Here is a 27,261-nt window from a genome sequence, read left to right as displayed (position 1 = left end):
CTTCGATGTACAGAAGAGGGAAACAGAAACAGTTCCTCTAGGAAAACAACGCGAACAGAGAGCCGCACCCGCGTTGGAAATGCTCTGTCCCCCTCAGGCTCCCCAGGTGCTGCCCCCTGCCCTCACCTTCTCTATGGGACAGTCTTGGCCTGTCTTCCAGGTTCTGCCGTAAACTTACTCTCTGAAGCAAGCCATCTCTTTATCTACCAGGTTAGGACCCCTGTATTTCTTCTTGATCTCTCTCACCACACTGTTGTACATTACATTTCCATCACACGCAGCGTGTGCCGGCCCTCACTGTGTGCAATATGGTAAGTTCCAGCGCCTTCTCCCTGTATTCCTGTCTAACCCAGATGATCACTTAGCTACTATGAACTGAAATGATGAATGAACAAACTTGGGAATTTGTATGGTGTATGGGGGGATGGGGGGAGGAAACCACAGGGCCTTGTGTTGAGAAATAAGGGGAAGCAAAGCCTATTTATAGATCATAGAATGAAAAACTAGAAGATGTCTTAGCAACTGCTAATTTGCTTACTTAATTTTTAAAAGTTCACACTCAGGAAATACTTCCTAGGGGTCAGGTACCATGCTGAGTGCTTTATATACACTACCTCCTTTCATCTTCATAACAAGAGAGGGATCATATCACCACTTAAGCAATTAAAAAAAAAAGTACTCTTTAGAAAGCTTAAGTGATTTGCCTAACTGACAACTTATTTTTTTTTTAAGTTTTATTTATTTATTTGACAGACAGAGATCATGAGTAGGCAGAGAGGCAGGCAGAAAGACAGAGGGAAGCAGCTCCCCGCTGAGCAGAGCGCCTGATGCAGGGCTCTATCCCAGGACCCTGAGATCATGACCTGAGCCAAAGGCAGAGGCTTTAACCCACTGAGCCACCCAGGCGCCCTCCCTAATTGACAACTTAAATGGAGGCGGACAGTCTCCCTTACAAGGCTCTACAAGAGAACACGGGTCTCCGGGGAAGACTAAGAAACTTTCCCAGGTCATCTGGAGTCACAGGGGCTGAGCTGGTCCTAGAACCCTGAAACTCTGCCTCCTATCAAATTCTTTCTTTCTCTGCCATTCTGCCACTCCATGAAAGACCCTGAAGGACAGGTAGAGCTTTGGAGACATTACACAACAACAACAACAGCCTATGACAGAATCTTAGCAGGGAGACGGCACGATGGAAGGGATGCCCTGTATTAGTTTGCTAGGGCTCCGGTAATAAGATAACATAGAGTAGGGGGCCTAGACAAACAGGAACTTATTTTCTCACAGTTCTAGAAGCTGGAAGTCTAAGATGGATGTGTTCACGGGTCTGCTTTTTTCTGAGGCCTCTCTCATTGGCTTACAGATGGCCACCTTCGCCCTGTGACCTCACACAGTCTTTCCTCTGGGCCCACAGGTTGCTGGTGTCTCCATGTGCGTCCAAATTTCTTCTTAAAGAGAACCCAGTCTGGGGACCACTGGGTGGCTGCCTTCGGCTCAGGTCATGATCCCAGCGTCCTGGGATTAAGTCCCACACTGGGCTCCTTGCTCGGCAGGGAGACTGCTTCTCCCTCTGCCTCTGCCTGCCACTCTGTGTGCCTGTGCTCCCTCCCTCTCTCTCTCTCTGACAAATAAATAAATAAAATCTTAAAAAAAGAACCCAGTCAGACTGTATTAAGAGCCATCCTAAGGGCATCATTTTAGCTTTCCTGCCTCTTTAATGGCTCTATTTCTGAATGCAGACGTATTCTGAGATATGGAGGGTAGAGCTTCAATATATCAATGGAAGGGGAGCACAATTCCATTTAAAACACCAATAATATTGGGTGTGTGGGTGGCTCAGTTGGTTAAGCATCTGCCTTTGGCTCAGGTCATGATCCCCAGGTCCTGAGATCAAGTCCTGCATGGGGCTTCTTATTCAGCAGGGAGCCTGCTTCTCCCTCTGCCTGCTGCTCCCCCGGCTTGTGCTCTTTCTCACAAATAATAAAATCTTAAAAATAAATAAATAAAACACACCAATAACATAAACACAGCGGTTAAATAAAGCAGCCTGCAACTGCTAATACAAAAATGTGGTGCTTGGAGAGGAAGGGACACAACCAGCCAGAGAGTTCGGAGGGGACAGGAAATACACCTAAACAGAATTGTGGCCGTGACAAAGAGGAAAGACCACAGCATCTTTTAGATGGGCCAACTTCCCTCATCTGGTTATTTTAAAAAAGCGCGCATGCACATGCAGACACACACACTCTAAACGAAACACAATACCTCTTCACAATTGGGAGGTACTAATCCAGGTGAACCTATTTTAAGGGCTAGAAAACTGGCTGGCCCAGTTTCACACGCTGCATTACAAACAAAGCAAGAATGTCTCCTCATGCCTGAGCCAGTTTTTGATTTTTTCTTTCCTTGACTATCTGGTTTGCTCTTATTTTCCATCATTTTACCTCTTGGTGGCCAAAACCAAGCCACCGTTCTCACTATATTTTAAGTTCACAAAATTGGAAGGAATAGTCACAACCACCCACAGGCAGAACTTCCTTGTACAAATATATAAGCTGAGACCAAAGATGTACACAAACCTAGTATAGCGGCCAAGAGCGGACTGCCTAAAAATGTTGGCATGTTGGCAAAATTGGCTTGTTGATTATTTTAAATAAAAGTTATGTAAGGAAGAGCCAATGCACAAAGAACACTCTGACCCCCCACATCCCACCCTCCCATCCCCACCTTTGTCTCCAGAAAGCGGGAAATAAATCTCCCAAGTGAAAGGTATGCTCCCTATACCAGAAGATAGGAGACATCCTTATCACCAAAGATGGGGAATTCAAAGCTGAAAAGGCTGTATGAACAATGTTTGTTACTTCTATGAATTTAATACCAAATTAGTTTAGGATTCTTTATTAACTGATGTACCTGAACAGAAGCTTCCTTGTCCTGTCAGCTCCTCACAGACTTACTGTCTGTCTAAAAAGTATAAAAACTCCCTGTCTTGGCCATTTCTTTTGGTATTGCTTCTATGCACACGTAGTTAAACTTTGGGATTTTTTTCTCCTGTGAATCTGCCTCATGTCAATTTAATTCTTAGACCAGCTGGAAGAACTTTGAAGGGGAGAAAGAAATTTTTCCTCTCCTATACGAGTCAAGTTCACCCAGTAGGAGAAAGGGCTAAACACAGCCCTTCACTGTCAACCAGGTCCTCCTTCTCTAACCTTACCACACTTCTTCCTCTTCCCTGCCCCTCACACTCAGGCTAAAAAGGAAATACAGTCAAAATGAAAAGGACACATATATATATAAATTTTAGCTCGACCAGAATTTGAAGTTACTAGTTGGTGATGCAGAGTAGAAACAAGATATACATTAGAGAGAAATGAAAAACTGAATTTATATTTGGTCAAATAAAACTTTAAAAGAGTCATTTTCATCTTCTACACTTTTATAGGTTTGAATTATAGTTATAAGATGATTACCTGCAAATACCAGATGCACTGTTTTAAAAATTCCTCTTCCCGCACAGGCATTTATGAAGTAATACCACACCGACAAGTGTTAAGTACATAAGTACATTATGCTCATTTTCTGAAAATGTAGAATAATGTTCTATCTTTTCTTTAGGAGAAACGGGTAAGAATTTTGCACTTGGTGTTACTGCTTTTTATTTTATTTTATTTTTCTTTAAGATTTTATTCACTTCTTTAAGAGAGGAGAATCAGAGAGAGCATGAGCAGGGGGGAGGGGTAGAGGGAAAGACCGAAGCAGCCTCCCCACTGAGCAGGGAGCCCCATGCAGACTACTCCTGGGATCATGACCTGAACCAAAGGCAGATGCTTAACAGACTGAGCCACCCAGGCACTCTTATCACTTTTTAAATATATCTAACAGTGTGACACAAAATGCTAGGGGAAAAAAAAAAAAAAGATAATGTTTTGAGAAGCATATTTACTTCTACAGCTTTCTTTCTCCAGACCAGACAGCTTACAAAAATGCTCCCCTAGGGAATATCTGTGTTTTGTTTTGTTGAGGGGTCCACTCCCTCCTTAATTGCTGCCTTTTTTTTTTCCATGACATACTCAAGATTGCCACAGGAGGGAAAGCCATATCTTTTCGTCTAAAGGAAGCCATCCCGGGGAAACCCCCAGGAATGTCGTCATCCTGACTTAAATACTTCATGAGAACTATTTTATTACTGAATGAAATTATCAACATTTTGGGTTTGTTTTACTTTTCAGCTAACACGATAACCATTTCAGGAAGCTTGTGAGGTTGCCCCTGCAGTAAAAATAGGGATGTTGACTAGGATTTTAGAGTGGAGAAAGATGACAAATAAATACTGTGGAGAGTAGCAAGACTGTGGAGGACAGAGGCGCTATACACCCACCCATCCCAGGCATTACCGAGAAGTTAAAACCACTAACCTGGAGATGAGGATTCCGCATGCCCTGAATTGTGTTACTTGCAACAGGAGTTCAAATTCACGGTTCTTTTCTCAGGTTTTAAGAAACTTTAGAAAGGTGCTTCCAGAAACTGTGAATGGTAGTTCACATTGGAAATGAACAGGAAATCCTGTCTTTTGTAGGATTAAGAGCTGAGTAGATGTGCATTTGGAAAGAATATTCTCAGAAGTTCTTAATCTTTTCTATGCCCTGGGAAAGCCAAGGGACCCCTTAATACGTATGACATTATGAAATTCGTGAAATAAAAACACTGGATTATGAAGGAAACCAATCATATTGAAATACACGGAGTCCGTGCAGTCCAGTAGAGCCTTATACGGACGGTATTTATACATACTTTAGAGCCAGGAGGCACACTTTTCTCTTTCTACCTCTGTGGAGTGCACCTATTTGGTTTTTAAAGTTCAATGTAAAATTTTTGAGGACAGAAGAATTAACAGCACCATAAAGGGTAAAATGATTCAAATCTAAGTTCTTTTTTCTACTGTCTACCTCTGCTAGCACCATAATGAATGTGTTAATTCCAACATGAATTTTTAGACGTTACATGTAATAAACACAGGTTGGACTAAATTAGAAACACTGTCATTGGCTTCAAAATGTGAAATTTACATTTTCTCAACCTTTGACAACACGCGGGAGAACAGTACCGTGGACATGAATAAAATCTACACGAATACCCCTGTTGCTCTTCTGCTGGTGGCATAAGATGTCCCAGTGGGTTTGTAAAAACACGACGTTAACAAAAACAGTGCTAGACTGTCCCCTTCAGTTTGCAGGTGTCCCTTCATTTTGGACGACAGGAAGAAGTAAGATAACTATATTTAAGCCACAGCCTCACAGATATGGGTAGAACCAGGAATAAAGTACAGAATAACTTTCCAATTCCCGGCATGTCTCACTGGGGTAGGAGGACAGGAGGACAGAGAAGAATTCTGAGCAAACAGCAGTGCATCTGGGAAAGGCTGGAGTCAGGAGCAAACATTTCCGCCACTAGGAGCTTCCCCTCCTTACCTTACTGCTCCGCTTAACCCCCACAGACTTCATAGCTTTCATTCAGGAGCGCCTATGGCCCTAATGGTAAGAGGATTTACAAGGGGCCTCAATGGCTCAGTCATTTAAGCATCTGCCTTCGGCTCAGGTCCTGATCCCAGGAGTCTCAAGCTGGGGCTCCCTGCTCAGCAGGGAGTCTGCTTCTCCCACTCCCTCTGCCCTCTTCTCCCTTACTTGTGCTCTCTCCCATGCTCTCTCCCTCTCAAATAAATAAATTTGTTTTTTAAAAAGAGGATTTATGAAAAATAATGAATAAAAAACACAAGATTTACTTTTAAACTTTGAAGAAATGCACGAGTCAATATTTCAGTATTATTTTCACTCCTGAAAAAAAAATTTTGATTATAGGAACCAGCTGTTCTCCAAATCTCTAAGGATTGAGAAAGAAAAAGAAATGACTTTTAGTTGCAAAATGAAAGGTTTATGTCAGGTTGAAGAAAAAACATCCTGATACCAAGGCTATGAAAGAAAAACCTTTCTGATGGTCAATTACTATTATATGTTTTCACCATCTTTATACTACAGAGCTGTAATGGTTTAAATTCTATCAAGCACTATCTTGAGGGAGGACTGATGGCTTCCAGGAGCCTGGAGAAGTAAGCAAATGACGAGGAAAGCAGGAGGGGGGGGGTGACCTACCGCAGACACAGGACTTAGCTAGGCACCCCACAAATGCAGATACACTAACTGTCAATCCAAATTTAAAATGGCAACAACAATTCTAACAACCAGGACAAGAAGAAAAACAAACCCAGCGTGATGGTGAAGTCTCCTGGGGCAGGTTCCAGCAACTGGTACAGTAAAAATTCAACAGGCATAAAAGAAAGACTCAATCGCTTCCCTGCTGCCCTCTGGCACTCAGGCCAACTTGTAACCACTACCTGTTTGTTAATAATTACCTTACATAAAAGGATCTGCATTCTATAAGCTCCTGAATTTCTCTGCATTTTTGTTTTAGGTGCTTTGCTTCTGTTTTGTGTTTCTGGGTACTGGGTATTGGTTGTTCCTCTTGAGCATTTCCAGATTTGCTTGCTTGTTTGCTTGCCTACTTTCAGAACCCCCACCCTGGAACAACTCAGCCATTGTAGCTTCTCTGAGTTTGCTCCAAGTGTTTAGCTGGAGAACCACCACATAACCTGACAGACGGGTTTTATTTTTGGTTCACGTTCTCAACACTCAGAGAGGCCCTGGATGGGACACAGCATCTTTCTCAGTTTCTCTGTGAACTTGCATTCCTGTTCTAGAAAATGGCTTCCTTCTCGAGCTCATCTCTCACCATCGCCCTCCTCCTCTCGGGGCAGGCGACCTCATCTCCCTTCACTACAAAAGCAGCCCCAGAGGGAAGTTTCTTATCTTCCCACCACCCAATCAGCAAACTCCCTGTACTTTTGGGTTCCCTTCCTGTCACACTGGAGGCAGAATTTCTCCACCTGTTACAGACCTGACCCCACCTGTGGCTCTCTGGACACAAAATCCTTCTCTCTGCTGCAAGTACAGGATAGTCATGCCTTTCTTTTCTGCACCAAACTTTCTCCTAGAGGACTGCCTGGAAAGCCTGTCAGAGTCCCCCTGCTCCATATTCCTCTCCCTCCCTTTCTCATGTTTCTGCCCAGTCGACAGATCTCTCTAGAGGGTCTGTTGCTCACACAGTGCTCCTGTCTCCAGATCCTCGCCTCCCATCCACCTGCCACCTCCCGTCCACGTCTTTCACACCCTGTCCCCTGCCCTCCACTAAAACAGCTCTGAATCAAGATCACTGATGACCTCCGAGTTTTCAAATGAAGTCACTATTTGCCTGGAACCACTTTCCCTCTCTCCACCCATAGCATCACCCTAATCCCTGGTTTTAAACCACCCAGCTCCCTTGGTTGCTTTCTCATAGGCTCAGATACAAATGCTCTGCATGGAGCCCCCAGTTTGAGCCACAGCCCCCTCACACCACTCACCTCCCACACACGGCTCTCATCCCTCCGAGCGCTGCTCCTGGCTCATCTTAGCCAACCCTTTCCATCCTTCCACTCCCCAGGTTATTCCCAATTGTTTGTTGTTTTTAAAGGATTTTATTTATTTATTTGAGAGAGAGAGAGAGAGATCACAAGTGGGCAGAGAGGCAGGCTGAGAGAGAGGAGAAAGCAGGCCCTCCCGTTGAGCAGAGAGCCCAATGCAGGGCTCAATTCCAGGACCCTGAGATCATAACCTGAGCTGAAGGCAGAGGCTCAACCCACTGAGCCACCCAGATGCCCTGGTTAATCCCAATTGTTGAAACCAGTTTGCTTCCTTTATTATCTGTTTACTATTTGCTTCATTATTGCTTCTCTCCTCCACTGGGCAATGAACCATCACTGCTTTATTCACCCAAGTATGCCCCAAAGGTTGCATAGTGCCTAGCCCGTCATCAGTATCAATGAAAACTTCCTGAACTGGTGATGGAATAAACATGCACCTAGCCCAGTGATCAACAATTCCTGGTTGATATTAGTATCTGGATTTTTTTTTTTTAACCCAACAGGTAAAATTCGTAAGTGAAAGAGCACAGATTTTCTAAACTGCTTCCTATAACACCTGTTCTTTTTCTGTGTATTAAAAGGATACATTTTTTCCACTATTTTGCTAGGCACGCTATATCCTATATTAATAAAGAACTGGAAATTATTTTTTCCTCATGGAAAACTGTAATTTATGAGTGGTCTTTTCACTCTAACGATAGTGTACAAGGTATTACTCAAACAAACCAATCTGTCAATCTAAAACATAGTAAACAGTAAGAATTTTTGCAAACACTGACTGAATCTCACAAAATGGATTCTTTTTTTTCCACTGACAGCAGAAGCATAGTTCATGATGAGGATAAGAAGGAAAAAAATCCCATATAACTACTGTGAACTTTTATGTATTTTAAATATAAATTCTTAGTGGTCACCACCTCAAAAAAAAAAAAAAAAAAAAAAAAAAGAAGTACCAAGTAGGGGCACTGGGTGGCTCAGCCAATTAAGCTTCCGACTTTGTCTCTTGATTTTGTTTTAGATCATGATCTCAGGGTGAGGGGAGTGAGCTCTGCACCTGGCTCTGCACAGAATGGGCTTGGGCTCGCTCTCTGTCCCTCCCCCTGCTCTCACACACACCCACTCTCTAAATAAATAAATAAAAATCTTAAAAAAAAAAAAACTACCAAATAGTAGATTTTAAGTAATCATCTTAAGAGAGTGCAATTAGTCTACGGCCATACCACCGTGAACACGCCCGATCTCATCTCTCAGAAGCTAAGCAGGGTCGGGGCCTGGTTAGTACTTGGAAGGAAGAGAGTGCAATTAAATTTTAACTAACCCAGAAATCTCTTTAAATTAGAATTTTTGCTATGTGGAATCTTCCTAAAATGTTATTAGCATCTTCTTCTAAGGGTCAAGGATCTAACAATACTTTGAAGCCATTACCTGAGCATGAATTCCCATTATATATTAAAAGTAGGGATTTAAAAGACTGTGTCATGAACTACAGAAATACTCTAGTGTTATCTCTTTAAGATCTAAGTGACCTCAATCAATTTTAAATTCATCTGTCTTTTCTTCATGACAGTTGAATGGAAAGGAATTCAATACCTGTTTGAGGTTTGTGGTATATATACCAAGGGACTGAGAGATATTAAGAAATGTTCATTAGAGATGTAGGTGTCTACACAGCAGGTCCTCATAACTATATGTACCTTTTGGCACTTTTCCCCAAATTGCTTTTCTATAAATTCTTTAAGAATTGCTTTAAGTTACTTTTCCCAATACTTGAACCAAATACATGTAAAAAGTCTACAAAAATGGGTTACTCTCTTGTTTCAATAAATTAAAAATGTGAAACCAAAGAAAACTAAAGATACTATGAGTCTGTCTGCCTCCAGCCTATCCCAAGCAGACATAACCTCTTCTACAACGACCCACCCAGAAGTCAGCAAGAATACCTCCTTCCATAAGGGGTCTCACATCCCAGATGCTACACTCAACCAGCTCACCTTGTTAAAGCTGTGGCCATTCAAGTGTGGAGCCAACGGCAAGCATGTCAGTTCACTGACTGAAATGCAGCTCCTTGCTGACCCGAGTTTCCAGCAGCCCAGCTGCATCCCACAGTCAAACCTGCCCCACTCTGTGTTAGTTACTATCAAGTTAAGCATATGCACAAGAAGCCATTTTGTAAGTAAAGTTGGCTTTCAACCCTGAAAAGTACCTGGTTTACCATAAGCTCTTGGAATGTTTGGAAAGGTAAAATAATAAGGATTTATTTAAACCTGCAGTGAGAGTAACCACTTTGAGACAAACACTTTAGGCCAACTTCCAGGATTAATAAGAATGGGAAAGAGCAATAGGCTCTGTGGGTCATACTTAGAATATTCTAAGAGAACGTTCTACTACCAAATCAAATCAAAGTAAAATCAAAGGAAAAAACCTTCACTAAAATTAGTATTTACATAACTCATAATGTTGTCTATTTTATATTTTTGGCTAAAACTTCATATTCTTTATTTTCTTGAAGTGACATATATCCATATAAAATGCCACATAGTTCCAAGACACACTACTTTTCCAATTGTTTTTTAAATGGTTGTGCAACTTCCTCTGTTATGTTAATCAGTAGCCCAGTTATAAGTGCAGAACAATTGAGTTAATATGGAATTGCGTTGTATATTTTCTGGTTCTTCCCCTATGATTTTTCTGATGTTAATAAAAATTAGAATACGCGGATAGCCTTAATAGCATGCACCAAAATTGAAAATATAACTCAATCAATTAATCACTTGAGGCATACAAAATGCATGAAAACGGAAATGGTAAGACTTGGGCATTAAACCATTTCCCTTTTTGATAGCTCTCTTTTCACATCGGTAGAATGTAAATACCTGCTCTGCTAACATAACATGGTTATTGTGGGAATGAAGTTCTTAAGCAACCTCTTTATAACCCACAAAACACTATGAAAATGAAAGGTATTTTGGGGGCAGCACCTGGGTGGCTCAGTTGGTTAGGCATCTGTCTTCGACTCGGGTCACGATCCCAGAGTGCTGAGATGGAGCCCTGAATCGGGCTCCATCCTCAGTGGGGAGCCTGCTTCTCCCTCTGTCCCTTCCCTTGCTCCTGCTCTCCCTCTCAAATAAATAAATAAATAAAATCCTAAAAAAAGAAGAAAGAAAGAGAGGATAGACGGAAAGAAGGGAAGAAAGAAAGAAAGAAAGAAAGGTAGTTTTTGTTGACCTGCTGATATGTTTTCTGACTGAGTAATCAAAAAACAAATTGTAAGGTAAATAGTAAAATCAAAACTAAGCAAGATAAGCTAAGTACTGTATATACATGAATTTTATGTATTGTAAGATCATGAAATTACCCAGATGATGGATATTTGCTTTCTAATTTGGAATCTCCTGTTACCTAAAATGCCTGAATTTCCCTGCACACTCCAGAAGTCAAGAAAATGGGGAAGAAGATTAAGGGTGGGATCAGGTCTTCACTCCACCTGACGCTGAGAAGACAGTAAACTGAGAAAACTGGGAGCAGCCTCTCCTCTCTATCCCAGGGGCTGTCAAATGTGGATAAGGATAACATACCAGCTTGCTGAGTTTCTCTCAGGTCATTTAAATTCATTAAATAACTAATTAGACTGGTAGTGCAGCCTTCCAAATCTGCTTAGGGTGAGCCCTGAATTATTTCAGCTTATTTTATATTTGTACAAAGGGGAAATAAACTGTATTTTCAAAGAACACTGTAAGGCTGAACTAAGAGTCAGAGAAAATCAAAACACCGACTCAGGGAGCAAGCATAGCCTCAGGTTGGCGCACCTCTTTTTTTTCTCAGGCAGGTGAAGATATCAAACGATCAGAACAGGATTTGCTCTATTTTCTGTCTTCTTTGGAAAGGATTCCAGAACCAACCAACCTTTGGGTTCCCTCAACTGTCACTGCCCTAATCGTCCAGGAGTAGGAGATGAAGAAATGCTGATAATGAAATCCATTTTCTCTGAGTCGGTTCTTGACAAGACTAGGCAGTATCTTTCTTACGAAAGCTTTATAAGGAATCATGTAACCCTTAGTCCTATCTTCGTCTTCTCTACATGTCAAGAGTCTGGATGTCTCCGGAGCTATGGGAACTTCTACTAGGGTTTTGGCCTCATCTCTGAACCCTCTTCAATTTCTCTGATTTTGAAGACTATGACAGTCTATGAGAGCAAAAACGACTTGCTTTAATTTATCTATGCATCTCACCCAGCTTCAAGGAACAGGTTTCAGGCAAAATAAGAACAATCTTCCAAAATTGAGAAAAGCAGTAGTAGAATTTCTACCTCCAGTTTAACATTTAGTCTTTGCTATTGAGACTGCAAACACTTCAAAATTATTGAGGACCTTAAAGGGACTTGGATTAGGTGAATTATTTCTATTGATATATACCATATTAGAAATTAAAACTGAAAAATATTTAAAAATCGAAAAAGACAATTCATAAACATAGACACACCAGTGGCGATTATAAAATTGCCCAACCTTATTTCTGAACAAAGTATAAATTTAAACAAGATACTGTCTTATACAACAACTGACTACGTTTTTGAATCTGTTGTTGTTTGTTCTGTTGGTGTGATTACACAGTGTTAGAGCAGGGAAATTCTCCTCTTCCGTATGGCTTATAAACTGATACAATTTCTCTCAAGGGCAAAATGGCAAAAATATTTCCATGACATGTTGTTAAATATTTCTGAGAATCCTCCAAATACTCTACTATTATTATTACTCTTATTTTACAGTTGAGAAAAGAATGTTTTGAAAAACAACTGGCTTATGATCTCACATCATGTAAGTAGTGGAGCTTTTTTTAAAACATGGGCATACACTTTTAAGAATCTATCCAAAGGAAGAACAAAGATGAGTACATACATTTATATAAAGGGTCTTAGCCGAAACATTACTTACAATAGAAAACTAATCCACCTAAACATCCAACAATTTATAATCCGCCAATGTAACATTTCCACAGGCTAAAAATTACATCATGGTGAGAACCACTCTTGTTCATGGATGGAATGCCATTACTTGTACAGCACCTGACATGTAGTAGCGATTCAATAATATTTGTTTCAGAGATGAATGAATATAAAATTATACACGAGTATAAAAAATCACGCTTTAACAGAAAATTTCATGACTGAGAGTAAGCGTGTTACAAAATGGCAAAGAGTGGTATGTGAAACTAGTGAAACAAGGAGGCCATTTGACAAGGTTCTCAAATGTCTCAGTGGTCTACACAGGCAAACCAAAATCTAAACCAGTCTAAAAACTGACCCTCCAAAATTGAAATGTAAGGACAGCCAATCACAAACAGCCAACTAGCCTTTAAACTATAGACAATCAATCGTTTTGTTAGGTTGACTCCACTTTCTTTTAAAAATCTCCCTTTGGAGATCCTGCCAGGGAAGCCACTATCCCATTCCAATCGAGTTTTATTCAAATAAACTCTTAAAAATTTTTGATAGGCCTCAGTTTACCTTTTAACAAATACCACAGTTTTGTAAAATCCACATGTGGGTGCATGTATATAGAAAAATGCCTGTAAGTATAAACAGATGTATACACATGAATTTGTGTCTCTTTGTCTCTGTACTGATGTGTAATAGTTACTCAATAAATATTTGTTGATACGGATGATTGACACAATGAATGACATAACAAGAATTATCCCTTGAAGGGATTATAGGTCATTTTTTCCTTTCTTCCTTTGCGATTTTCTATATCTAAGGAAATCTAAACAGAGAACAGGAATTATCTTTTTTTTTTTTAAAGATTTTATTTATTTGACAGAGAGAGAGAGAGAGAGAGAACGCACACCAGCAGACAGAGCAGCAGAGGCAGAAGGAGAAGCAGGTTCCCCGCTAAGCAGGGAGTCTGATGTGGGGCTCCATCCCAGGACCCTGGGATCATGACCTGAGCCGAAGACAGACACCTAACTGACTGAGTCACCCAGGCACCCCAGGAATTATCTTTGTAATAAGCAAGAATATTATAAAACAATCCTAATGGGAAATATTATTAGGAATTATGGAATGAAGGCAGTAAATACAGACATCCCATAATCCAATAAAATACAACTTGTATCTTATTCTCCTATTTGTTTTACTTACTGCATTCAGCAAAAAAGAATATCAGATGTTACAGAAAAGGCAGCTTAATATTGTGCAGTTAGTTATTAGAGGCCTTGAGTCAAGAATCTAGGTCACTTGGCTCTCAGGCAGATAGTTTTTTCTGTTACACCAAATTGGTTAGAGCTCCAGAACACTAATAAATAAATGACACTATGGGCACTGCAATACTCACCGTGCAACAGTTCTTAAAAGCAACATGATTTGCTAATTATTTGATATTAGCAGAAAACTCCAAAGTTCTAAAAAATACTACATGTTCATGTGACATGAATTGTTTCAGAGGGTATGTGATCTTCCTACTGGTCTATCCAAATCTGTGGATCGGTACGTGTATTGGACAGCATACGTGTATTATTCAGGGAAGGGGTCTATAGCTTTCATAAGATTTGTAAAAGGGTCTGTGCGCTTAAAAAAAAAGTGAGAATATCTAAAGCTATGAAGTCTGCAAGCAAGAGGAGGGAAACAAACTGAAGGTAAAAAAAAGGCTTATGAGAGGAAAAAGAACCACAGCTAACTCTGTCTTCCTCTTTTTTATTCCTGGAACATGTTTTAATATGCACATCATTTAGTTTCATGATTTTGCTTTCTAAGTAGTAACACCAGGAAAGATAATGATGGGTTAAAAACACAGGCCAAATTATCAAGTCCTAGGAAATCTATTTAATAATTTTCCTTTGCCTAATTAAATGCAAAAGCAAAATACTTGCAAAGTGTGCATCTTTTGACACTGTAAGTCACTACAGGAGTATTTTGCATTTATGTTAATTAGAAAAGGAAAATTATTTTAAAAAGATTTCTTTGTTTCTTGTCACATAAAAAGTGCTGTCCTTTCAGGAAGTTTGTAAAGCTGCTTTGGACAAATGCAGAATACACACTTCTCTGTGCATTTCACAATTGTTGCTTAATTTAAAATTTAACTCTTCCTCAGCTCAATAACAGAAGCAAATACTTTTTTCTTATGCCAACATCAAACTGCCAATGTCAAGGTTTAGGGACCTCTGGAGTAAAATTTTAAAAATCCTTAACAGGGTTTGTTTCACTACTATTCCTTGAAAATATCTCTTGGGCTACAATTCCAAATTTCTGCAACAAATAGAAACGAAACACAATACAAACTCTCCTTGAACTCAAAGGTTATATATGCAAATATCGTAAATGAGAATTGATACCCATCCAAATAAGATGCTTCTAGTATATCTTCAACTGCCTTAGCTGAATAAATGCTTACATCATCAACCATTGTGAAGAGCATGTCTTGTTCTAGCTTTTGAGATGAAAAATCATTCTTTTTAACACTACCTTGACTATAAGTTGTAGGAACTTCAGATAAGTTAAGCCACTCTTAATCTCTTTTTTTTTTTTTTTAAGATTTTATTTATTTATTTGTCAGAGAGAAAGCGAGCGAGATCGAGCACAGGCAGACAGAGTGGAAGGCAGAGTCAGAGGGAGAAGCAGGCTCCCTGCAGAGCAAGGAGCCCGATGTGGGACTCGATCCCAGGACGCTGGGATCATGACCTGAGCCGAAGGCAGCTGCTTAACCAACTGAGCCATCGGGCTCCTTGCAGAAGGCAAGGTTAAGCCACTCTTATTCCAAATCCAAATGCCCTTTTAAACTTCTTTTTCTAAAACAAAATGACCAAAATAGCATTCACACTCAAAACTTAACTTTATTATTGGCTCACATCTTTCTCAGCATCTAGTCAGCAGCTCTGTCCTCCCAGCAGTCCAATAACTGAGGGCAAGGCGAATCGGCACACCAGGCAGTGTACAAGTCTCTTTTCAACATTGTCTTTCTTTTCGCCCAGCACCGCAGCATATGAAACACCCAGGAATGTTTTGCATAAGTAATCGTTAATCACTATTTTTTTTTTAATTAAACCGTCACGGAACCCACAAACTCCACCGCTAACAAGGCACAAGGGCTGTCCCACAGCATGCCGTTCAAGTCTGGGATGGGTCACCACGGGGTGGCATCACGTGGAGCTCTCAGGGGAACCAGCTCAGGGCAATGCTAGCTTTCTTTCAGGGCTCTAAGTTAAAGACACCCCTGATCGTCCCACTCCCCTGCACCGTCAGACCCCGGAAAGCAGCTGACATTTGTTAGAAAGACATTAGATTCCCTGACCTGTGTCTCGTTCCCAAAAGGCAGAGGAGACGCAGACTTGGTCAAGCAGAGAATCCCAGGTGTGCCTCCGTCCCTTCTCCCTGCCAAGCAAGATACAAACTTAAAACAGCTCAGGAGGATGGGGGGTGGGGGAAGGGAAAAGCAGTGGGGCAAGAGTAAATATATTGCTTACTGTTCCCAGAGTTAGATGAGAATCTTCTGGCTCCTTTTTGCCTCTAGCTTTCAGTCCGGATCCTTTTTTCAGCTGGGACTACAGAGAAGTTCAAGTCTAATCCTTGCTAGGCGGGGCTAAAATGTGGGCTGGTTTCCTTTAGACTTTGCAGCTGTTTTTAAGGTGGAATGAAAGAGGAAGCGAGGGAATGCAGTATTCAGGAAGAAGCGGATATCTTAAATGTAAATGTTTACTTATCAGCCTGAAGTCACAAAAGGTGCCTAAAATGATCTATACATTAACTGGTGTAAATCACATGGATACTCCTGGAGCTGTCCCTGTGTGGCAGCACATCTTGTCCTTAAGCCGTCACTGCTTCTTCCTCTTTCCTTCCCCCACAAAAACAAAATAGAAAAGATGAATAACCTAAAGCATTTTTGCCTTCTTTTAAAAAAGCAAAGTTTATAACAAGCCCAAAATAGAAAATCTGTACATTCTGAAGATGAATGATATAAGAGCGCTTTAAAAAAAATCTAATCTCTTCAAATATTTCCTCCCCAAACTCAGAACACCTGATAACCCAGTGTTTGTCAATTTAAGATTAAAGGCATACCAATGGCTGTAATGCATATTCTAAGATAGTGACGGAGACATCAAATCACATCAAATTACAAGTTGGCAATCCAAATTCAAATACCCCATATCACTGTAATAAAGGTGTACAGTCTAAATGTATCCAAATGCCACAGGAATGGATCAGTGTCTTTCAAGATTGATGTATTTGTTCAGGATAGCTTGTTTTCAAACATAGAATCTTAGAATTTTACGTTTAATTAGATGCTGGGGGTATTCTCCTAGCTCTTTTATAACACTGTCGCAGTCTGCTTTCTGTTGCCCAAGAATCAACTCCTTTTTTTTCCCCCATAAATTAACCTGGCATATTATAAATCTCTCCTTCCTAAATTAAAAAAAAAAAAAAAAAAAAAAAGGCCTGTAGTGTCTCATCGGATCCAGATCTTTTGGTTTTCAAAGAAGACCCCGAATTTCTTGAAAGGTGGGGTGTGTTCAATAGGGAAGCAAAGAGCACACTGCTATTTTTGTCCCCTTCCCCAGACACAACCAGTGAAAGATATGTTTTACAGGCATGTTCCTCCTAAGACTCTGGCAAGAAAGACTCTTTTCATTAGCTTCCTAGTGTTCGAGTCAGTTTGATAATGAAAAATAACAGCTTTCAATATTTGGAGAGGAAGGATTTCTAAAATGTCACATGTTAAAAACAGAAAAATGTTTTGATTAAAGGCTTTTAAAGAAATATTCAGTCTATGCTATGGCTAGGGTTAAAACATCTGGGGAGATGTTTGCCTTTTTCCACTTACTAAATGAGACTGACTTATCTCCATACTTGTAATGAATAAAAGCTTCTGCAAGTATGTCTCACCCTCTCTGTAACTGACTAGGACCACCTCCCATTGTTTCATTCTGTGGCCTCCATGCCTACCTCCAGTTTGGCTCTTCACCTATGATTTCACTATTCGCACAGACCCCTAAATGGATGGTGCAAGCTCAGATTTGCTATCTTTACTTTGTCATATTTTCTCCAAAATGATATCCAGTATTAGCTCCAGGGACCTCTGTTTGCACCTTTGGTAAGAGAGACACTGCATTCATAGCCTGCCTCAGACTATAGGACCAATTAGATCTGAAGACCCCTCTTCCCTGGGCTTGTGATCAGTGAAGGTCGTTTAGGAGGATTACATGTGAAATCCCTCTGAAACTGAGTAGAATGGTAACAACCACTTCAAATCCAGTCCCTCCTTCGCATAATTACTAGTCATTGAGTCTCATACCTTTTGTTACTAATCAATATCATTTTAGACTGAAAACAAATAAGCCCTAATAATAATTAGCATTGGATAAGTAAGCAAATGGAGCAGTCCTAAAACTAGCTGAATTAATTAACAAGGAAGTAGGGGCACCTGGGTGGCTCAGTGGTTAAGTGTCTGTCCTCAGCTCAGGACAAGATCCCAGGGTCCTGGGATGAAGCCCTGCATTGGGCTCCCTACTCAGGGAGTCTGCTTCTTCCTCTCCCACTCCCCCTGCTTGTGTTCCCTCTCTCACTGTCTCTCTCAGTCAGAAAAATAAATAAAATCTTAAAAAAAAGAAAAACATTAACAAGGAAGTACCTACTTGTCAAAACATGTGGCTCAAAATATGGAAAAGAAGAACTTGATGTTAGGTGCCTGGGTGACTCAGCCTGTTAAATGTCTGCCGTTGGCTCAGGCTATAATCCCAGGGTCCTGGGATTGAGCCTCTTGTTGGGCTCCCTGATCAGCAGGGAGCCTGCTCTTCCCTCAACCTCTGCCCTCCCCCTACTTGTCATTCTCTCTCTCTCTCAAATAAATCTTAAAAACAACAACAACAAAACCTTAATCTTCTTATGATTGATTTTTCTTCCTTTATATGAAGTTGCTTTCCATTCTTTTTTTACAACATCTACTTCACTTATCCTGTACTCTAAATGCACGAAAGTGATTTGCCTGCTGTGAGCTTGGGCACGAGGAATGAGATACTGTTGTAGTAAAATCCATACATTCAATGAAAATGATTCACTGGTATGCTAAGTGATACTCTCTTAGAACACTAAGAGAGTTGAATAGGAAAATCTAATCCAGATTGCAGATAGACACAGAGAAGAATCTAAATGTCCAACAGTAACTGATTTGCTGATAATAAACACGCCCCTCTTGTGCACTGCTGTGCTTGAGTATTCTGGTCCATATTGTGACTATAGTTATAGTAAAACACTAAGTTGGTATCCTTACTATTTATCTGTATAGGAATATCATTCATGTGAGTTCTCTCTTTTTTAAAAGATTTTATTGATTTATTTATTATTTATAATAATATAATATATAAGATATATTATATATTATATAAATTATAGTATAATTTATAATAATATCTTATATTTATAATAATATAATATAATTTATTTATTGTCACGGCCAGCACAACAAATCAACCAGGAACGTGAGGGTAAGAGGATGAAGAAAAGAAGTTAAGAGACAAAGAGATGGGGGCAGGAGGAGCACTGAGGAGGATGTCCAACAGTGCTAAGTTTATTCAAAGCACTAAGGCCATATATAGTGATAATAGGAGAAGCAATACACCTGTGTCTAGTTAAACAACCACAAGTTCCCATAATAAGTTTCACATTTAACTATATAAGCAGAACTTGTGACACCAAACAGCTGATGCTAGTACAATTATTCTGTATTGATACAGCAAAACTGAAAGCAATTTATGGGCTGTACTAGGGCAGCAAGGACCAGCAATGAACTTATGACCCCAATCGAATTGTTCTCAGTTGTTTAGCAAGAGTGTGGGAAGTCACGTAGGCGAGTGTACAACACATAGCACAGACCCTTTCTCAGTGCTACTCAACTTTTCCCATCCTAAACCTTTTGTTAGGTTATTCGGACTTTAAAGGAGGCACAAGTCAGGGCCTGGTTTGGTCCTTGTCTCAAGCCTTATCGTGGCTTCCCACAATTTATTTAGAGAGAGCATGCACACATGAGTGGGGAAGGAGCCGAGGGAGAGGGAGGGACTCTGAAGCAGACTCTGCACTGAGTGTGAAGCCTGATATGGAGCTCCATCCCACAATCCCTGAGACCACAACCAGAGCCAAAACCAAGAGTTGGATGCTTGGGACACCTGGGTGGCTCAGTTGGTTGGGCAGCTGCCTTCGGCTTGGGTCGTGATCCCAGCGTCCTGGGATCGAGTCCCACATGGGGCTCCTTGCTTGGCAGGGAGCCTGCTTCTCCCTCTGCCTCTGCCTGCCATTCTGTCTGCCTGTGCTCGCTCTCCCCCCCACCCCGGTAAATAAATAAAATCTTCAAAAAAAAAAAAGAAAGAGTTGGATGCTTAACTGACTGAGCCACCCAGGTGCTTCCAGCCATTCCTCTCTTGAAGTATTAATAAAAATCAAATTAGTAAGACACCCGAATCAAAGCAAATCAAAGTTATTTTTGCCTGTGAATTTTTTTGGCACCCCACTGGTTGGCCCGCACCTTTCTCTTAACACAGAAACTCATTCTCCTTGCGCACCTTTCCCTTAAATTCCACCTAAATAGTCTTCATCCTGAAAGGCTTAACTCAATTAACACTTTGTCTGGAAAATTTTTCTACCCACTACGTTCTCCAGCATAAATAATCTTTCCACTTGAGAAAGAACATTCGTATGAGCACTAATCAATTTGTATTATACTTGGCTGTAAAAGAAAAAAATGTTTTATGTTCTATGATGACGGGAAACAAGCCTTCTTCATTCTTGTCAGCCCTCTCCCCCACTCCTGACGTCCATATTAAACTAGGAGCTCAAAGGATGTTTGTTGCATTTGTTATCTATGATGGTGGATTCAGAGATATCTTTTTTTTTTTTTAAGATTTTATTTATTTATTTGTCAGAGAGAGAAAGAGAAAGAGTGCACAAGCAGGCAGAGGCAGAGAGAGAAGCAGGCTCCCTGATGAGCAAACAGCCTGATGCCGGACTCGATCCCAGGATGCTGGGATCATGACCTGAGCTGAAGGCAGCTGCTTAACGAACTGAGCCACCCAGGAATCCGGATATAGAGATATCTTAAACCTGACATCCAGATAACATTCTACTTGCAGCTGCTGTTTTCATCATTATTAAAAAAGAGAGAGTTTAGTTCTTTTACTCTTCATCTCTACACTGGTAAAATTCCTGTTAATTAATATGAAGCTAATCAGAGATTAGGGGTGGAATAAACTCTAATTAAGATATATTTATAATGAGGGGCACCTGGGTGGCTCAGTCAGTTGAACACTGGATTCATGGTTGTACTCAGGTCACGATTTCAGAGTCATGAGATTGAGCTGGGCATAGGGCTCCATGCTCTGAAAGGCTTAACTCAATTACCACTTTGTCTAGAAAATTTTTCTACCCACTACTCAAGGAATCTGCTTGAGATTCTCTCTCTCTGATCCTCTCCTCCACTCACACACACTCTCTCTCCTCAAATAAGTAATAAATAAATAAATAAGTAAATAAAGTCTTTTAAAAATGATAGATTTATAATGCATTTAAAAATTAAATGTTATGATGAAAGCACAGATCTAGAGAGTATTTATGAACAATAAGAACTATATTTTAGGGACACTTGGGTGGCTCAGTCATTAAGCATCTGCCTTCAGCTCAGGTCATGATCCCAGGATCCTAGGATCGAGCCCCGCATTGGGCTCTCTGCTCAGCAGGGCGCCTGATTCTCCCACTCCTACTCTCTCCCTGCTTGTGTTCCCTCTCTCTCTCTCTATCAAATAAATAAATAAAATCTTAAAAAAAAAGGCATTCTAGACTTCATTCCCAGAAAAACTTTCCTACAAGTCAGACCATTTTATTGTCGGACTCACACCACACAGTTTTCTCCACTGCCTATCGACTTATATTCCTATAACTTAAAATATTTCTTTTTCTTTTGTAGACAAAGTAGAAGTGAAATCAAATCAGGATCCCTTCAGATCTTATCACAAATTGTTAATTTATATCGTATAAATGGAATGGGTCATACAGTCAACAATTAAAATGACTTAATATACAATAGAAAATTTTGACTATAGATAAACCATGTTCAGGAACTTCTGACAAAGCTGTGTTGTGTTAATTCATTTAATCTAATGGTGGAAATAATTTAGCAAGTTGTTTTCTGCTCTCTGAGATCCCTCTAAATTTGGTAAAGCAAGTGCATGTCTAGTTTTAGCAATTCGGTCAGAGTGGGCACCAGTCCAATTACACAGCTCATAAACCAACTTGCCAGCACCTGACAGAATTTTTTAAATATTTGTATCTTAGAATTTTGATGTGCTGATGCCCATGATAGAATCTAAGCCCGTGTCCTTTGCTTGAAGGTAATCTTGAGTAGGAAGAATTACTGCTAAGTGTATGTCCAGAGTTCTTCAAGTAACTGAGCTCTGATACCTGTCAGTAGTGTTTTCAAAACGGGACCAAGATAGTAATGACATTTCATTATTTATGTCTATAAAACCAGTGACTAAACATCTTCATAACATGTCATCTAGCCTTTAATCTCAGTTTGCCCCAAATCTGTTTTTGAGGGTAGAGAGAAATTTAGGTTAATTCACAACAACTATAACAAAATTCCAAACTGCTACAAAAGAAAAAAAAAAAACCACTCATCATAATCAAGTCCATTCCAAATTAGCAATATGATCCAATTATTTTATTTATATAGTTAGGACCATTAAAAAAACATTGCGGACACAAACAAAATTAATTTTTTTTAAAAAAGATTTATTTATTTATTTATTTATTTATTTGACGGAGAGAAAGAGAGAGAGAGCACAAGCAGGGAGAGCAGCAAGTAGAGGGAGAAGCAGGCTCCCTGCTGAGCAAGGAGACTGACATGGGACTCAATCCCAGGACTCTAGGATCATGACCTGAGCTGAAGACAGAGGCTTAACCAACTGAGTCACCCAAGTGCCCCAAATATTTCTTAATTAATATCCTACTGAGATATTTTTACTGTCCTGAAAATAGCAGACCAGTCCAAAAACTGAATTAAAAAAAAAAAAGACTCGTATCCTAACCAACTGTATGTCCATTTGTGTTTATAATTTGCTACCATGAAAGAAAACACTATAATATCAAATAATATTTTATCACTAAAATAGGAATAAAGCAAAGGGTATAACTATTTTACTCTAAATAGTAGTTCTAAAAAAATAATTTCCCTTTCATTTGGTTCTCTAGATATTTCTATTTTCCTTACCACCCATTCTGATATTTGTAATAAATTCATGGTTTAAGTTATATATATGGTCATTTGTTTTGGAATGTTCTACCAACCCTTACACAGCATTCTCTTTGGATATAATAAATATTTCATAAGTAGCATCCATTCACCCAGTAATAAGATTCATTCATTTTATCACTCACTTAAACAATGATTTTTAAATATCTATCCTGAAAAATCCTTTTAAAAATCCATAATTTAGGGACGCCTGGGTGGCTCAGTTGGTTGGGCCGCTGTCTTTGGCTCAGGTCATGATCCCAGGGTTCTGGGACCGAGTCCTGCATCGGGCTCCTTGCTTGGTGGGGAGCCTGCTTCTCTCTCCAACTCTGCCTGCTGGTACGTGCTCTCTCTCTCTCTCTTAGTTGGAATCGGTTTTGCCACCTGAAAGTTGTGAGCAACAATTTAGGAAACAAGGAAATTTGGGATTACAAAATGTGTCTTTTGTCTAAGTAGTACTTAGAAAAGTCCTGACAGAGGCACACATGAGTGTTTAAGGAAGAAAGTCTTCCCAGCCTATGGGAGTTGCTAGTGACCTCTGGGATGAACTGGGGTCCTAACAGCATTGCCCCAGCCTACCTCATTACCATTCCAATGGAAGAATAGAACACCATGGACTCTCAGAGAGTGGGTGATTTACCCAAGATTGAACAAGGTCAGAGTTTAAACCAAACCTTTGACCTCAAAATATGTGTATCTTTTTAAGCCATTTCCCATGGCCTACTCACAGATAAATTAATTGAGCCAAAGAAAAAGCTCCCAAGTAAATAGGAAATGAGAAAGTTTGGAGTTTTTAATATACACATGCTTTTTTTCTTCCCTGCTAAATTATTGTTTTTTTTTTTTTAAATTCATATTAGATGTGTAACAAGCTTATCATTAAACATTTTGAAAATGCACACGTCATCTTACTATATTTAGTTCTCCTGGCTGTGGGTTATTTTTCCTTCTCCGTTTCAAATCATGACTTTGTGTTCCATTGACAAAGAATTTTTTAAGTTGTAGGACTACTAAAGCAGCCAGTACAAAGCATGGAGAAGATCACTAACCTTACTTCCCTTCATCTCCCCTCCCAATTATATTTGCAAAAAACGAATTCTTTTTTTTTTTTTTGAGATTTTAAGATTTTTTTTTTAAAGATTTAATTTATTTAAGAGAGAGAGAGAGAAATTGGGGGAGGAGCAAAGGGAAAGGGACAAGCAGACCCCATGCTAAATGCAGAGCCCGACGGAGGGCTCAATCCCACAATCCTGAGATCACGGCCCAAGCCAAAATCAAGAGTCAGTGATTCAAAATTCGGAGTCAGAGAGTCAAAATTCAACTGATTGAGTGACCCAGGTGCCCCTGCAAAGCCCAAAATCTTATAGGGGATTATGAGAGAAAGCAAACATGGAGGCAAGGTAGAAAGGATCCAGGTGATTTGTTTTTAGAGTATTTTTACTCTACAATTTTACTCTGTTTTTAGAGTATTGGAGAGTATTGGTAACCCCCATCCCTCAGATGAAGAGCAGGTGGCAAGACTTTCAGGAGAATGGACACCCCACTATATGGTAGAAGATTATTTGTATAAGATTGATAATTCATACAATCTAGTAATTCTGTTACTGGGTATTTATCCAAAGAAAATTAAAACACTAACTTAAAAATGTATATATACCCCTATGTTTATTGCAGCATTATTTACAATAGATACAATATGGAAACAACCCAAGGGTCCATCAATAGATGAAAAGATAAAGAAGATGGGATAAATCTATACAATGGAATATTACTCAGCCACAAAAAAGAATGGGATCTTGACATTTTTGATAACACAGATGGACCTAGAGGGCATTATGCTAAGTGAGAGTAGTCAGAAAAAGACCAATACTGTATGATTTCATTTATATGTGAAATCTGAAAAACTAAGTAAATAAACAACAACAAAACCTCGAAACAGACCATAAATATAGAGAACAAATTGGTATTGCCAGCAGGGAGAGTGATGGGGAAATGGGCAAAATGGTTGAAAAGGAATGGGAGGTATGGGCTTTCAGTTATGGAATGACTAAGTTATAGGATAAAAGGTACAGCACTGGCAATGTTGTCAGTGGTCCTGTAATACTGTTGTATAGTGACAGATGGTAGTTACAGTCATGGTGAGCACAGCATAATATGCAGAGTTTCATATCACTATGTCATACCCCTGAAACTAAAGCAACATTGTGTGACAACTTACTTCAATTTCTTAAAAAGTTACTAAATGGATGGAAAAAAGATTGCTAGTTCAGAAAATCTATTTAAAATTAAGGAATTTTGGATGTCTGGGTGGCTCAGTTGGTTAAGCATTTGCCTTTAGGGTCCTGGGATCAAGTCCAACATTGGGCTCCCTGCTCAGCAAGGAGTCTGCTTCTCCCTCTGTCCCTCCCCCTGCTCTTGCTTGCTCTCTCTCTCTTGCAAAAATAAATAAATAAATAAGTAAGTAAGTAAATAAATAAATAAATAAAATCTTTAAGACTGGTTTTGTTTTTCATGTATTAATTCTTGAAATAAATGGTACTTTGAAGGTTAAATCTTAATAAGTATTCTTAAATACTTATTATGTATCTCCATGTATCACTTATGTATTACTACATAGTAATATGTATTACATACTATGTAGAAGGCACAAAAGTCCCTAATTTTATTTCATTTTTGGGGAAGATTTTATTTAGATTTTCTATGTTGACTGGAGTCATCATGTTGTACATTCCATCCCCAGTACTATTTATCTTATAGCTGGAATTTTGTGCCTTTTCACCCCTTTCATCCAATTCCTCCCACCCTCCACCCCCTACCTGTAATAAGCACAAATTTGATATCTTTTTCTATGAGTTTGGGAGTTTGTGGGTTTTTTTATTTCACATATAAGTGAGAAAATACATTATTTATCTTTCTCTGACTTATTTCACTTAGCATAATGCTCCCAAGTTCCATCCACGTTGTCACAAATAACAGCATCTCCTTTTTTATAACGGAACCATATTCCATTGTATATATATGACTCACAACTTGTTTATCCTTTTTCTGTTGATAGACAACTTATGCTGTTCCTATGTCTTGACTATTGTGAATTATGTCGCTACACACATGGAAACGCAGATATCTGTTTGATGTGGTATTTCTGTTTCCTTCAGATAAATACCCAGAATTAGAATTTACTGGATCATATAATAGTTCTATTTTAATTCTTTTCAGAAACTTCCATACTTTTTCCATAGTGGCTGCACCACTTTATAATCACACTAACTGTGCACAAGAGCTCTCTTTCCTCCACATTCTTGCTAACGTGTGTTATTGCTTATCTTTCTGAAGACAGTCATTCTAACAGATGTGAGATGACATCTCATTGTCGTTTTGACTTACATTTCTCTAATGACTAGTAATGCTCATCACTTTTCATCTACTTATTGTTTATTTTCATGCTTTCTTTGTCTATTCAGGTCCTTGTCCATTTTTTAATTATATATATATATTTTTTTTTTGCTATTGAGTTATATGAATTCTTTATATATTTTGGATATTAAGCCCTTAGCAGATATGTGATTCGCAAATAATTTCTCATTCCATAAGTGGTCTTTTCATTTTGTTAATTGTTTCTTTTGTTGTACAGCTTTTAATTGCATGGATTCCCATTTGTTTATTTTGGAAAAACTCTTCTTGGTATGCTAGTAGGTGTGCTAGTGTTACTCCTCTCCAGGTTAAGATTATACTCACAAACTCTCTCACGTCTGCTCTCTATAGAGATCGAAATTATATTTTCCTCTTACTAAAGCTCTATTCCACCCTGAGACCTATTATACTTCAGAATAAAATGAAAAAGAAGCCATTACTCATCAGGGTTTCTCATGGCCCTGTCCCTTCACTCTCCTAATTGTAAAACTAAAAACATAATGTTTATGATACAAAACATTTTCAGAAATGTTCACTGTATTTTTATTTTCTAAATATTTTCTTTTTTTTTTCAAAGATTTTATTTATTTGTGGGGCACCTGGGTGGCTCAGTCAGTTAAGCGTCTGCCTTTGACTCAGGTCATGACCCCAGGGTCCTGGGATCGAGCCCCGCATCAGGCTTCCTTCTCAGCAGGAAGCCTGCTTCTCCCTCTCCCAATCCCCATTTGTGTCCTACTCCTGCCAAATAAATAAATAAATAAATAGATTAATAAATAAATAAAATCTTTCTAAAAAAAGAAAAATTTTTTTAAAAAAAGATTTCATATATTTGAGAGAGAGAAAGTACAAGTGGGGAGAGGAGCAGAGAGAGAGAGAGAAGTAGTCTCCCCACTGAGCAGAGAGCCGGATGTGGCACTCCCTCCTAGCATCCTGGGATCAGGACCTGAGCCAAAGGCAGTCCGTTAAGCAACTGAGCCACTCAGGCTTCCCTTTCTAAATGTTTTCAATTTGAATTAGTATATATACAGTGAATTTATTTCGTGTATATCTTCTTTTAAAAATTGCCTCAAATCAGGG

General features: G+C 39.4%; 1 protein-coding gene across 5 annotated transcripts in view; it reads right to left on the bottom strand.

Annotated features, from left to right (window-relative positions):
- The window catches only part of PLA2G4A (phospholipase A2 group IVA), a 169,921-nt gene extending 153,818 nt beyond the window's left edge, over positions 1 to 16,103 (bottom strand). For 2 of the 5 annotated variants that reach the window (XM_059145062.1, XM_059145058.1), the window contains exons 1-2: positions 15,965 to 16,103; positions 15,793 to 15,872 (exon numbers count right to left, since the gene is read on the bottom strand). The gene's annotated coding sequence lies outside the window, so the exon portion shown is untranslated. Of the gene's footprint in view, positions 1 to 6,255; positions 6,365 to 6,403; positions 6,423 to 15,792; positions 15,873 to 15,964 lie in introns of those variants that run through there. The other 3 variants (XM_059145060.1, XM_059145061.1, XM_059145059.1) reach the window with 3 other exon arrangements.
- Positions 16,104 to 27,261: the final 11,158 nt, after the last annotated feature.

The sequence above is a fragment of the Mustela lutreola genome, chromosome 14 (assembly GCF_030435805.1).
Source record: "Mustela lutreola isolate mMusLut2 chromosome 14, mMusLut2.pri, whole genome shotgun sequence".
NCBI lineage: Eukaryota > Metazoa > Chordata > Mammalia > Carnivora > Mustelidae > Mustela > Mustela lutreola.
Note: the sequence above shows the minus strand (reverse complement) of the source record. Positions and strands in the feature narration are given on the sequence as shown.